Source organism: Carlito syrichta, unplaced genomic scaffold (genome assembly GCF_000164805.1).
Source record: "Carlito syrichta isolate Samal-C Ts95f unplaced genomic scaffold, Tarsius_syrichta-2.0.1 Scaffold199710, whole genome shotgun sequence".
Lineage (NCBI taxonomy): Eukaryota > Metazoa > Chordata > Mammalia > Primates > Tarsiidae > Carlito > Carlito syrichta.
In genome coordinates, this window is record NW_007143806.1 from 167156 (window position 1) to 179332 (window position 12177).

General features: G+C 38.1%; 1 pseudogene; it reads left to right on the forward strand.

Annotated features, from left to right (window-relative positions):
* The window catches only part of LOC103253094, a 42500-nt pseudogene extending 38916 nt beyond the window's left edge, over positions 1-3584 (forward strand).
* Positions 3585-12177: the final 8593 nt, after the last annotated feature.

A 12177-nucleotide genomic window follows, 5' to 3' on the forward strand; every position in this document is an offset into this window, starting at 1 on the left:
GATCAGATGTGACTTCATCTTTTGTGTTTCTGATTGTGTTTATTTGGACTTTTTCTCTCTCTTTCTTTGTCAACCTAGCTAGGGGACCATCAATCTTGTTTATCCTTTTAAAGAACCAGCCTTTTGTTTCATTGATTTTTTGTATTATCTTTTTGACGTCTATGTCCTGGATTTGGGCTTTATTTTGGTGATCTGGATTCTTCTGTTGAAATTAGGGTTTTATGGTCTTGCTTTTTCAGCTTCCTTAGGTGGCTTGTTAGGTGTTAATTTGTGATCCTTCCGTTTTCTTCATGTGCGTTTGTAGGGATATAAATTCCCCTCTTACTACAGTTTTCATGGCATCCCAGAGGTTTTGGTAAGATGTTTCTTTAGTTTCATTTGTTTCCAGGTATCTTTTAATCTCTGTTTTGATTTCATCATTGACCCAGGAGTTGTTTAGCATCATGCTGTTTATTGTCCATGTCTTTGTGGGTTTTGGGGGGACCTTGTTGGTGTTAATGTTTATTTTTATTCCACTGTGGTCCGAGAAGGTGCATGGTAAAATTTTTGTCCTTTTAATTTTGCTTATGCTTGATTTATGGCCAAGTATGTGGTCGATCTTAGAGTACGTTCCATGCAGTGATGAGTAGAATATGTATTCTGTGGTCTTTGGATGGAGGGTTCCGTAGGTATCAATTAAGTCCATTTGATCAAGAGTCACATTGAGGTTTTGGATCTCATTGCTGATTTGTCCTGATGATCTGTCTAGGGTTGTGAGTGGGATATTAAAGTTCCCAGCTATGATGGTATTGGAGACGATATCTTTTTTTGGTTTACCTAGGAGCTGCTTTATGAAAGTTGATGCCCCTATGTTGGGTGCATATATGTTTAGGATGGATATTTCTTGTTGATGGATTGAACCTTTTATCATTATGTAGTGGCCTTCTGTATCTTTTTAAATTTTTGATAGTTTAAAGGGTATTTTGTCTGAGATTATGACTGCGACTCCTCCTTTCTTTTGTGTTCCATTCGCCTGAAAATTTGTTTCCCATCCTCTTACTTTGAGTCTGTGGGTGTCCTTTCTAGTGAGGTGGGTCTCTTGAAGGCAATAGATTGTTAGCTGGTGATATTTTATCCATTTTGCCATTCTATGTCTTTTCAGTAGTGCATGTAGTCCATTCACATTCAAACTAATTATTGAAATGTGAGAGTTGATCCCTATCATAATGTTCTTACAGAGTTGTTGTTGTTCTTCTTATGTGTGTGTTGTCTTTCTTTTGGGTTTAGAGTTGGATCATGTGTGTTTTTAATCTTTTACCTGTACTCTTGTGAAGAATGTTGTTGTTATTTTTTCCTTTTCTTCTGTGTTCAATACTTTGTTAAGTGTTTCTTATAGAGGTGGTCAGGTGGCAGTGTAGGTTCTTAGGGATTGGATATCTGGGAAAGATTTCAATTTTCCCTCACTGATGAAGCTTAGCTTGGCTGGATAAGTTATTCTCGGTTGAAATTGTTTATCTTTTAGAACTTTGAAGATAGGGCTCCAAGCTCTCCTAGCCTGGAGGGTTTCTGTAGATAAATCTGCTGCTATTCTAATTGGTCTTCCCTGGTAGGTAGTCTGACCTTTTTCTCAAGCTGCCTTTACGATTTTTTCTTTTATACCTACTTTATTTAGGCAATTTATTATGTGTCCGGGAGTTGGTCTTCTCATTTGTTGTCTTGCAGGGGTTCTCTGAATCTCTTGTGTTTGAATTTTTTCATCACTGATGAGATGAGGGAAGTTTTCTTGAATGATTTCAAGAAATGTTTGTTCCAGTGTGGCCTCTGTTTCTCTCTCTGCCTCAGGAAGGCCAATTACTCTTAGGTTTGGTCACTTGAAGTGATCATTCATCTCTTGAAGGTTTTATTGTCTTTTTGAACTTCTTTTCTATATTTTTGACAGTTTGAGTTAGTTCTGTGTTTTGGTCTTTGAGCTCTGAGATTCTTTCTTCTGCTTGGCTAATTCTGCTTTCCGTGCTTATTAGTTTGTTATTTATTTCTATCACATTATTCTTTACTGTTGTTATTTCTGACATCAGCTCCTTCCTATTTTCCTCTTGTCTCTCCTCAATTTTTAAAATTCTCTCTATTAATATCTTGATGTCTGGGTTTGTTGCATGTGACCATTCTGGGGGGTCTTCATTGTTTGTGTTCCCGAGTCTGTTTTCTCAGTGTCTGACCTCCCAGGGGTCTGTGTGAGACCTATGTTCTTCTTTTGGTTTTTCTTCATTTGTGCGATTTTTTTCCCTCCCTACTTTTTCCTTCCCTCCATGTCACCGTCTTCTTTAACTCTGTTATTCAGGGGTAGAGGGCTTGCTTTTACTTCTATTTTTTCAGTCTCATATTTTTCTTTATGTATGCCCTCTTACTTTCTTCAATTCTGGAGTTGCACTGTAGGTTGGGAGTGGTTCTTTTTGCAGTTTGAGATTTACTTAAGGGGAGAACTGTGATTCAAAATCTATCTGCAGGTCCTGGTATCTGCTGACAGGTATATGGATAATCTGAAACCCACTTCCCACTGCCTTGGAATCTGTCTGTGAAGTGGGGCTGTAGGTTTACTCCCTGAAATAAAATGAGGTTAACAGAGGGAAGAGAATGGAGCAGAGAGTGGGGGGAAGGGGAGGAAAGAGAGAGGAGTAAGGGGGGGAAACAGTCAAGTGTACCAACAAATGGAGAGAGAGACCTAAACTGAAACAGATAAAAACAATAGACCACAGCAGACTAACCAACTCCCATACAAAAAAAACCTAAAACATACAATGATGCTAACATACAAGCTAACCAACCCCTTCATTGGTGTGCTGTTTCTCTATACAAAGATGTGGTTTACATAGAGGAGAAGAGAGAAGAAAAGGAAGAGAGAGAGAAAAAAGGAACAAAACAGTAGGAATAGAATCAAGTCATTAAACTAACAGAACCAGTCGAGCACACTCTGAGACTTTTCGTTTAAGTCCAATGTCCTTTCAGTTCTGATTTCTAGCTGTCTTCTCAAGCTGGTAAATTTGTTCACAGTTAGGGTCAGTTGCCTCTGGTCTGCTGTGAAGAACAGTTTAGATCACCATTCAGTTCATCACTCAAATCTGGCCTGTCTGTTTTTCAAGCTTGTTTTTCCCGTTTCAGTGTTGTTACCTTGAATCGTCAGCAGGTGGTGCTATATCACAGTCCCAGAGGAGGTGGAGCTGGACAGGAGTCCAGCAGAGGCCATAGATGGACAGAGATGGGAGCCTGCCTCAGGACACATGGGAGGAGACCCATTGCCGGTAGGATGTCACGGTGGCAGCAGAGGGGGCAGCAACCCCAGCAGATCTTGCCTGCAGGGACTTCAAGGACTGAAGTCATGGATCGCCTCAGGCATGGGGGGTGCGATGCACTGTGGCTGCCATGGAGGCTGTGGCAGCACCAGTGACTGCTGTGTCTGCGGCTGCAGTGGCTGTCCAGACTGCCACGATGCCCCAGCGGTGGCAATGGCCGAGCTCTGTGTGAAGAGCAGGCTGCTGACGTTGGGATCCGCAGCCCCCGGGGAGAGAGCTAGAGACCCTCTGTGTTCTCCTTTGCAGAGAGTCTCATAGACCAGTCTGCCCTGTCACCATCTTCCTGGAAGTCAACTATTTTATTTCAGTGTCCGAGTCAGCCCTCTGTGTCCCATTGTCTCCCAAATATGACACTCTTATCATAAGAGATTACACTCAGAGCTCCTTGTTGTTGTGAAAGCCACAGGAAGCCACGTTGGGTTCCGCATGCAGAACCCCTAATTTCTTCCTGTCTGATAGCTCTGACTAGGACTTCCACTACCATGTTAAATTGGTGGAATGAGAGTTGGCATCCTTGTCTTGTTCCACTTCTTGGAGAAAAGCTTCAAGCCTCTGCCCATTAAACATAATGTTAGCTTCTGGCTTGTTATAGATGACTGTTACTCTTTTGAGCAATGTTCCTTTGATACCTAAGTGTTTGCAGGTTTTTATCAAGAAGAGATGTGTTTTATTGAATGCTTTTTAAATTTGATCTAATGAGATAATCATGTAGTTCTTCATTTTATACCTGTTTATGTTTATGTCACTTGTTCATGATAAATGATGTTTGAAATGTGCTGTTGGATGTGATTTGTTAGATTCTTGTTGAAAATTTGTACATCTATGTTCATCAGGCTAAATGGCCTGTAGTTTTCTCTCCTTGTTGGGTCTTTGTTACTTTGGGGTATCAGGCTGATATTGGCTACATAGAATAAGCTAAGGTGAATTGCTTCCTTCTTGATTGCCTGGAGTATTTTCAATAGGATTATCAACTCTTTCTTGTACATCTTGTAGAATTCAGTTGAGAAGTCGTCCGGCCCAAGGGCTTTTTCTGGTGGGAAGGTTTCTCATTACTGAGTTAATTTCTTGGATTGTTATTGGTCTGTTTGATGTTCATTTTTTCCTCCCTGTTTTAGTCTTGAGGGGTTTTATGATGCCAGGAATTCTTCCATTTTCTCATTTTTCTAGTTTACTCACATACAGATGTTCATAGTAATTTCTGATAATCTTTTGTATATGATCAGGATCAGTTGTAGTATCATCTTTTTCATTTCTAATTGTGTTTATTTGAAATTTCTTTCTATTTTTTTGTTAATCTGGCCAAGGGTCTGCCAATCTTATGCTTCCAAAGAATGAGCATTTCATCTTATTGATACTTTCTGTATTTTGGGGGTCTCTATTTTATATATCTATGACTTATTTTTAATAATTTCTACTTTTCCTAGTAATTCAGTTTTGAATTGCTCTTATCTTTTCAGCTCCTTTATGTGTGATATCGGACTTATTACTTAAAATTCCTTTATTTTCTTTATACATGCATGTGATGTTATACACTTCCCTTTCAGCACTGATTTCATGGTATCCCAGAGGTTTTTGTGTGTGTGTCTTTGTTTTTATGAATCTTTTTATTTTTGCCTTGATTTCTGTGTTAACTCAAAAGTCATTCAGAAGCATGCTGTTTAATTTCCATATATTTGTGTGTTTTGGGGAGTTCTTGTTTGTGATATTTATTTTTATTCCATTGGGGTCTGAGAAGATGCTTGGTATGATTTTGACCTTTTGAAATTTGTTCACATTTGATTTATGTCTGAGTATGTGGTTGATTTTGGAGTGTATTTTATGTGCTCATGAGAAAAACGAGTATTCTGTGTTTGGTTAAGTGTTCTGTAGATGTCTCTTAGGTCCAACTGGTCAAGTGTCCAGATAAGGGCCCAGGTTTCCTTGTTAGTTTTTTGCCTTGATGACCTAAGGCTGTTAGTGCATATTGAAGTCTCCAACTATAATTATATAGCTGTGTATGTCCTTTCTTATTTTAATTAGCAATTGTTTTATAAATTTGGGTGCTCCTATGTTGGGTGCGTGTATATTCAAGATGGTTATTTTTCCTGGTAGATTAAGCCTTTTATCATTGTGTCGTGTCCTTTAACATCCTTTTTTATTTTTATTGGCTTAAAGTCTGTTCTTATATAGGAATAGCTACTCTTGCTCTTTTTTGTTTTCCATTTTCCTGGAAGATCTTTCTCTAGTTCCTTACCTTGAACCTGAGTCATCTGCAGGGAGATGGGTTTCCTGAAGGCAGAAAGACCATGCTTGTTTAATCAATTTGCCACTCTCTGCCTTTTGAGTGGCATTTCAGTCTGCTCACATTTAACTTAATTATTAACATGTTGGGGTTTGTTCCTGTCATATTGCTATTAAGAGACCACTTTGTTTTTTAGATTTTGTGGTTGATTTGTAAAGTCTGTAAATTCTGTGCTTGTCTATACTTTTGTGAAGGGAACTGGTCTTTCACTTCTGTGTTTAGGACATTCTTAAGCATCTCTTGAAGGACTGGTCTGGAGGTAGCATATTCGCTAAGGGATTGGATGTTTGGGAAGGATTTTAATTCTCCTTCATTAATGGAGTTTAGTTTGGTGGGGTAAGATATTATTGGTTGGAATTGCTTTTCTTTAAGAATATTAAAGATGGGACACCAGTCCCTTCTGGCTTATAGGGTTTCTCCTGAGATGTGTGCTGCAATTCCAATTGATCTTCCTTGGTAGATGATCTGTCCCTTCTTTCTAACCATCTTTAGTATTTTTCCTTCATACCCTTCTCCACCTTGGAAGAAGGATTATTATATGTCTTGGGGATAGTCTTCCCATGCAATATTTCACAGGAATTTTCTCTTTCTCTTGTGTCTGCATGGCCACCTCTCTAGTGAGATAGGAGACATTTTCTTGGATGACATCTTAGGAGGCTTATTGCAGAATGTTCTGTTTCCTCCTCTCTCCTGGGGATGCCAATGAACCATAGATTTGGTCTCTTTTGCACAATACCAAATCTCTCCTAGGCTTTGCTCATTCTTACCAAGTCTACTAAGCCTTTTTAATTTTTGGCCAAATGGGGTTAGTTCAATAGTTAGATCCTCAAGCTCAGAGATGCTTTCCTCTGTTTAGTTGATTCTGCTGTTAAGGTTTGCTATTGTGTTTGGAAATGCCAGGAGATCATTTTTGAATTTTTCATTTCTAGAAGTCCAGTTTGGTCTGTTCTTAGAATGGCTAGCCCAGCTTTTACTTCCTACACTGCTTTCATGACCTGAATGATTTGTGTATGTACCCACTTTCTTTTAGATGTCTTTGCTGTCCATAGTATGAATTTTATGTCATCAGAGACAAGTCATCTTGGATGGGTTCCACTGCTTGGAATCTGGAAAACCCTTTTGTGAGTGTTGACTCAATAAGGCTTTGGTTATTACTGAGTTTTTGTTTTTGCTTTCTGCTGGCTCTTCCTCATCTGTGAAGGTAGACTCTTCTATCTTCTCTTTGTGTGTGTGTGTGTGTGTGTGTGTGTGTGTGTGTGTATGTGTGTGTGTGTGGTGTTTAATTAGATAAGTTTGCTACTGTTTCAGTGGAAATTTGTATTGCTTTTTTATTTTCCTTGATCTCCCTCCTCTGGTCTGTCTATAGGGGGGCAGAGGTGGCAAGAAGGGTGGTGGACTAGAGGGAAACAATCTGAAACTGCTTCATTAGTGTAGCCTGGCAGGAAAAGAACAAGACCTTTCCTCTATTCAGAGGCTTTCTCTTCCCTCTGGCATAGGTGATGACGGTGCTGGCTGGATCTCTGGCAGCCTCCTCCCGAGACTGCACAGCTTGTCAGCAGGATTTCCAGGTGGCCATGCAGGGCCCTAGAGCTCTATTCTGGCTCAGGTTCTTTAGGGGTGTGAGCCCTCCCCCATCTGAGTCTAACTACTAAAGGAACAGAAAGGAAGCAGACGGGAGTTGTTATTTCTTTCTCAGTCCAAAGGGTGGTAGAGCTACTGCCATCACCATGCTGCATACATGTGTCCCCCCCTCCTTAGATCCTATGCTACTCCGTGGAAGGAGCTATAGCAACAATGGCAACCCCCTGAGGTCAAGCTACACCTGCAGCCCGGGCCTGGGGCCACAACAGCTAAAACCAGAGAGTGTCCCCGAAATGATTGAATCACCCTTTCTGGTACTAGGGAGAATGGGAGCAAAGAGCATCCATGTAGCACAGACCATCCCTGCATGGTGTTTCCCACTGAGCCTCTTTTTGGGGGTGTCATTGGCTGCAGTGTGGGGTTCCTGGGAACTTGGGTTTCTCAGGCTCTATGTGGCTTCTGCTTATGTCTCTGTCTCTATTTAGGGCATTTCTATGTGCCTGGCAGTGTAGAAGGGGCTGTGGGGGAGAACCCGGACTGTCTCTTCTTTGGCTGTGACTGCAGAGGCTTGTATGAGGTGTGTCGAGAAGAAAAGCTGTTGTTTTCACTTGCCTCTTCCATCTCTAAAGGTGCTCTGCTAATATTGTGTCAGGGCACTTCTGGGAATGTCTGGGGCTTGGAACTGTCTGTCCTCCATGTTCCCGAGTAACCATCTGACCGAACTCAACTTGGGCTTTCAGGTTCATCCTCAAAGTCCTAGATTCACTCCTCTTTACAGGTTTCTTTTATTGAGAGCTGCAATTGTGTGATGATTTAGCTCAGCCCTCTTGATCCTTCCCCTTCTTAGGTTTCATTTTGTAATGAGCAAATTCATCTGAGGACTTCTACTGACAGTTATGAAGAACTCTGAATATAACTTTGTAGCACAGTTATCAGGGTGGCTTGAGTGAGAAGGCCTTGTAGAAGTCGGTTAGTACAGGATGTAGGGTACAATTCAGGGTTAGGAATATAAATGTTCGTTATGCAGGTACTCTTGTTGATGGGGTGTGCCCCCACCTTCCCCAGGCAAATTCCTATTACTGCCGATCCCGCTTCCCGCTCCCCTCCTGGCAGTTTCTCGCTATTACCAATCCTTAGAATTGATTTTTTAATGTCATCCCAACTTTGCATTCAGGGTCATGTTGCATAATTCTTTTTATAGGTTGTCAGAGTTGGGTTGCTAATATTTTGTTGAAATTATTGTGTCTATCTTCATGAAAGAGAGTGATTACAGTTTTCTTTTTTTGTGATGCATTTTTCTGGGTTTGGTATCAGTACAATATTGGCCTCCATGATTATGTTGAGTATTATTACCTTTTCTGCCTCAATTTTCTTAACAAGTTTATAAAATATTGGTATTATTTCTTTCTTAAATGTACCTTAAAGTTTACCCATAAAAACATCTGTTCCTCAGTTTTTATATGTGACAAACTTTTAATGACTAGTTTAATTCTTTACTTGGTATAAAACTCTTCAAATTATATATTTATTCTTGAGTCAGTTTGTATCTTTCTAAGAGTTTGTCCATTTCACTTACACTGTCTAATTTGTAGACATAAAGTTGTTTATAATAATTCCCTTATAATACTTTGAATTTCTGTAAGATCTATGGTGAAAATCTCTGTTTCATTTCTGATTTTAGCAATGTGTGCCGTCCCTCTTTTTATCTTGATAATTTGCTAATTGTTTATTGAATATTGTTGATATTTAAAAAAAAATACTTTAGGTTGCATTGATTTTAGCTGTTTTGTTTCTGTTTTCTCCTTTTCATTATTGCCATGTGTATTACATATGTATGCATTTTAATTGTAACAATATAGTATTTAATTACTGCTTTATCTAATCATCTCTTTTAAAACAATTATAGCAAAAAAGAAAAAAGTATATCTGAAGAATCTTTTTTTTTTTTTGAGTTGGAGTCTCACTCCATTGCCCAGACTAGAGTGCAGTGGCATGCTCCCGGCCACCCCAACCTCGACCTGCTGGGCTCTGGTGATCCTTCTGCCTCAGCCTTCCAAGTAGCTGGAACTACAGGCGCATGCTACCATGCCTGGATAATTTTTTGGTTTATTGTAGAGATGAAGTCTCGCCAAATTGCCCAGGTGGGTCTCGAACCCACGGGCTCAGGTAATCCACTCACCTCCCAAAGCGCTGGGATTACAGGCTGAGCCACCAAGCCCAGCCTGAAAAATCTTTTGTATTAAATTGAATATTTACTATTTCTGGAGTTCCTTTTTTTTATGGCTTCGAGTTATTGTACAATGTCATCTCTTTGCTCCAGTATAATTCCTTTTCTTCATTCCACCTTTGTGCCATTGTTATTATATATATTATATTTTTATATATTATATATCCAACAATATAGTTTTCTAATTATTCTTTTATACAATGTTCTTTTAATGAGTTAAGAGGACAGAGAATAATATATATTTATACTTTTTCAAATTTATACAGTTGCTTTTATCAGTACTCTTTATTTCTTCAGTGTGTTGTTTTCTTTTAGCTTGATGGAATTTCCTTTAGCATTCTTGTAAGAAAGGATTGTTACCAAATATTATCCATCCTGATTATCTGGAAATGTATTTGTTCAGAAACCAATATATTTATTTTTGAAGGAGTGATTCCCTGACTACTTGGTTGACATTTTGAGTTAAATCTTGTCACAGGAGTAAGTTCATGTCAAGATTAAGTTTTTTTTTTGCATTTAGATGTCTAATTGTTCAAGTACAATTTGAAAAACAAACAATTTTTTCATTGATTTATTTGATAACTTATCAAAGATAAGTTTACTATATTTATATGAATTTCTTTCTGGCTTCTCTATTATGTTCTGTTAATCTACTTGTCTAATTTTTCATCAACACTGTACTGTCTTGATTAATGTGGCTATATAGTAAGTCTTGAAGTAACATAATATCAGCCAACTTTGTTACTCTTTCAGTACTGTGCTGATTATTCTGAACCCTTTGCCTCTCCATATAACTTTTAGAATTAGCTTGTCAATATTCATAAAATTACTTGAAGGGATTTTGATTGTAATTGCGATATAACTGTAAGTTTATTTGGAAAGAACTGACATCTGAACAATACCAAGACTAAATCTATGAACACAAAATATCTCTCCATGTATTTAAATACTAAAAACATTTCATATAGTTTTCCTCATAAATCTTGCACATATTTTGTTAGGTTTATACCCAAGTTTTTTTTTTGAGCTAATGTAAATGATATTGTGTTTTTCATTTCAAATTTTATTTGTTTATTTCTGGTATATATATTTTTAAAAATTGGCATTGCATCCTATAACCTTCCTATAGTTTCTTATTAGTTTCATAATTTTTTGTTGTGGTTGTTTCTGGGGATTTTCTACATAAGACAATTACTTTATATTTAAACAAAACAGTTTTATTTATTACTTTTCTATCTATATACTATTCATTTTATCTTCTTGTCTTTTTCTATTAGTTAGGACTTCAAACACCATTTTGAAAAGAAGTGAAGAGAGGGGACATCCTACCTTGTCCTGATTTTTAGCAGAAATGCATTTGTTTTTCTCACCTTTATGTATAATGTTATTATGTAGATTTTTTTTTTGGTTCTTTAAAAAATTTTTTTTATTTTAAAGATGTGGGGTACAATTCAGGATTAGATATACAAGTACAGGTAAAGTTTGGGCCTCCCTTTGGTCCCCACTTTGCCTGGCTTGAGATCAGGTATCCTTATTGATGTCCGGTGCCCCCTCACCTTCCCTGGTAGTTTCCAGCTATTGCCAATCCTTTTTTTATAGTATTATGGCAAATGTTCAGGGTCCGCTCATTAGTGTACTCAGTTCTTTGTTTCTGTGATCGATCACTGAGTATTGCAGACTAAATCTGTCTAAATTGCTGCGAAGTCCATAATTTTTTGTCTGTCTTTATGGCTATGTAATATTCCATCATGTATATGTACCACTTTTTAAAAATTCAGTCCAGTTTTGATGGGAAGCATGGTTGGATCCATGTTTTTGCTATTGTGAATAGTGGAGGAACTTAAGTCACTCTACAAAAAAAGGATATTGTTTTTCAAATTGCAGAAATTTCCCTCTATTCCTAGTATGTTTTGAGTTTTATTAATAAATGAAGTGTTTGATTTTATTAAATGCTTTACCTGAATCTATTAATATTATCATATAATTTTTCTCCTTTTGCCTACTTACATGATGGATTACACTGATTAAATTTTAAATTTGGACCCTATGCATACTCAGAATAAATCTCACTTTGTCATGGTGTATAATTCTTTTTATACATTGCTGTATTCAGTTTACTAATATTATGGTACATATATGGTCTGTCGATGTCTTTCTTGTAATGCCTTTGATTTCAGTATTAGGGTAATTCATGCCTCATACAATGAGATATAAAGTATTCCCACTGTTTCCATTTTCTGAAAGAAATTGCAAAAACTGGTACAATTAAAAAATATGTTCGAGCCGGGCTCGGTGGCTCAGTCTGTAATCCCGCGCCTTTGGGAGACTGAGGTGAGTGGATTCGAGACCTGCCTGGGCAGCGAGACCTCATCTCTGCAATAAATCAAAAAATCAGCCAGGCCTGGTAGCGCATGCCTGTAATTCCGGCTACTTGGAAGGCTGAGGCAGAAGGATCGCCGGAGCCCAGTAGGTCTAGGCTGCGGTGGCTGGGAGCGGCCACTGCACTCCAGTCTGGGCGACAGAGTGAGACTCCAACTCAAAAAATAAATAAATAAATAGATAAATAAAAATAAATAAATAAATAAAAAATATGTTTGGTAGAATTCACCAGCAAATCCACCCAGGTCAGATGCTTTCTGCTTTGACAGATTGTTAATTATTGATTTGATTTGTTTTATATAAGCTATCAAAATTATTGATATAGGGTTGTTAATAATATGTATTACTTTTACTGTCTATGAGTCCGTTGTTGATTGTCCTCC